The sequence below is a fragment of the Micrasema longulum genome, unplaced genomic scaffold (genome assembly GCF_059751315.1).
Source record: "Micrasema longulum isolate JH-2025_06_02 unplaced genomic scaffold, ASM5975131v1 h1tg000120l, whole genome shotgun sequence".
NCBI lineage: Eukaryota > Metazoa > Arthropoda > Insecta > Trichoptera > Brachycentridae > Micrasema > Micrasema longulum.
Genome location: NW_028277326.1, coordinates 539,573 through 541,992, shown reverse-complemented (window position 1 = coordinate 541,992; position 2,420 = coordinate 539,573).

Sequence of the window (2,420 nt, the reverse complement as noted above, 5' to 3'; positions counted from 1 at the left end):
TCGGATATAAATTAGATTTTTTGGTGAAATGGTTATGATTGGCCGTTGTATATTTATTATTTTGCAATTATTATATAGCCACCACTGCTCTTGTTAAATATATTGTTGACGAAAATCCAACCCCTTTGAAAAGTAAATTACTCGGATATCGGTGAGGTTTTTTCCAAAATTACTGGTGTTGATTCGGAAGCCGGAGTGGTTTTAGTAACGCTTCTCTATCAAATTACTCCATACATAAACTCAGAAACTACGTTTTTTATGCCTCATAAATGATTGTCAACCTTTTCGATAATAACACTTTATTTCCCTACTCATATTTCAACTCTCCTGTGTCAACATGGTCCCTACGCAATAAACTTGTATGTAAAATTGTATATAAATATCTATCCATTAATGGTGCTTAGCTGTAAATATATTGTATACAGATATATATATATTTATATATCAATGTGTGAAATCAATGTTTTTAAAAGAGAAAGAAAAAAACATGCCAGTAAAAAAAAATAATGAAACAAATTAATATTTCCTATACTATAAAAATAAAACTAATTCGATTAGCAAACCTTCCAATTTGGTTTTAATAAATATTTCAAACTTTCACTTTGGTCATTTTTGAAATTAACGATTCATACATTATATTATATTGTAATTATAAGGTAATAATGCTAAATACTAACGCACTAACTTGTACCACTTGTAGGGGAACCCGGGGCGTAACGGCATAGCTAAGCTTTGATTGCAATTTGTGAGAGTTTTAAATGAATAATTTAATTATTTGTCAATTTGTACGTTTATTTCCTCATTTATCTACGAAAAACAAGTGTTTAACTAACCTTAATTCATAATTTCCAACAAAAAAAAGTCTAAAAAAACAATAAATTTCCTATTCTGCCCCACCCCCCGGTGCACAATGAAAAATGAACTCGGGACACAAAAAAGTACTCGTACCTATTATACGGTACAATTATATGTTTTGCGTGATTTATTATACGAGTAGATACATGAAAAATAAACTAAATAACGACATTGTGCATTTCTCACCCGTGATCTGTGCTAATAATTGAGTAATTATTTGTACATTGGAGAATAAATCCGTACACGACATGTCCGCCCATTTTTTGCAAACGCTACAAGAACACCGGCCTCCATTAATTGAACTTTCGTCAGATCCGGTTACGATTATTTTATTTTTTTGACTTAGTTTTTATTCCTTCTTTTGCATTCTTGATATTTGTTTCCCTTTTTAATACACTCTTCGAAATTATTCTTATAAGTTGAGGCGGTAAAAGAATTGCTAGTACCATTTATTTTGTGTTTTTCTATAATCTCATTAAGCAGATTTAAAAATTCAATACTGCTACTTTGATGAAATACATAGCGCGTGCTCCAGGTGTTGCTTCTGGTTTTGTCAGACCTTAATCAGGGTGTCACTTCAAAAAGCCTTTAATCCAGTCTTCTCCCGCCATTTCCAAAGTTCTGTTGAAATTATGTCTGTAATTATTATTTTCTGCTAGCTGGTAAACCAGTTGAGGAAATTTTTTCATAGTCATTCCGAAGAGTTGTTTTTGCATAGCTTTCAGGTGTTTTACAAGCTTCAACTCTTGCTTATCTGTAAAAAAACGGTGGCAAAACTTTCTTGACTTTGTATTAACAAGAGTTTCTGGATTTTCCGAACATACTTCTCAAGTGTTGATTATGGCACTTGGTACCGATAGACGCCACCAGGTATCCTATTTTCCAACTTATGACTGCATCAATGGCTTGATACATAGCATTCATAGACTAGGAGTGCCAGCCGGTTTTTTTTATATCTGTTCGTACCATCTGCAGTTGAAAAAGTGACGTTCGAGGTATAAAAGCGTAACCAACAGAAACTCACTTTCGCATTTATAATATTAGTTAGAAAAATAATACCTTTCAAATATTCTCAGGGGCAGAACGGGGTACCACCCCATTTTGCCCTGACAGTTGCGTTTTTTAAAACACGGGAGTTATAGCCGATATAAGTGTTGGCCTTGAGTTATCACTTGACTTTTAGTCAGTCGAAAGTATATTGAAATTGACATGTAATGTAATTTTTTACATTAGCAATGATGTATAAATATTTACCTTGTTGTAACAGAGCAAATATTAGAACTTTCAAGCTTTTTCTCCAACATTCGATGAATTTCAAAGTAAGCGCACTCCGAAACCGACAGCAACCGTTCCATATAGCGCAGAGCAGTGAACTGACTAGCTAGTAGCGAATCTCTTGCCCCTTTCCCGTTCCACCCCGGTAGCCTGTTCCACCCCGGGTTCCCCTACCTATAGTAATATATTACTAAAAGTGAAAACTATGGTTTAAACTCAATACTGGCTAGAACACTCCAGTAGGGAGGTGAAAAAGCCAATAAACATAGAAGAAGAATATTTATGTTGCC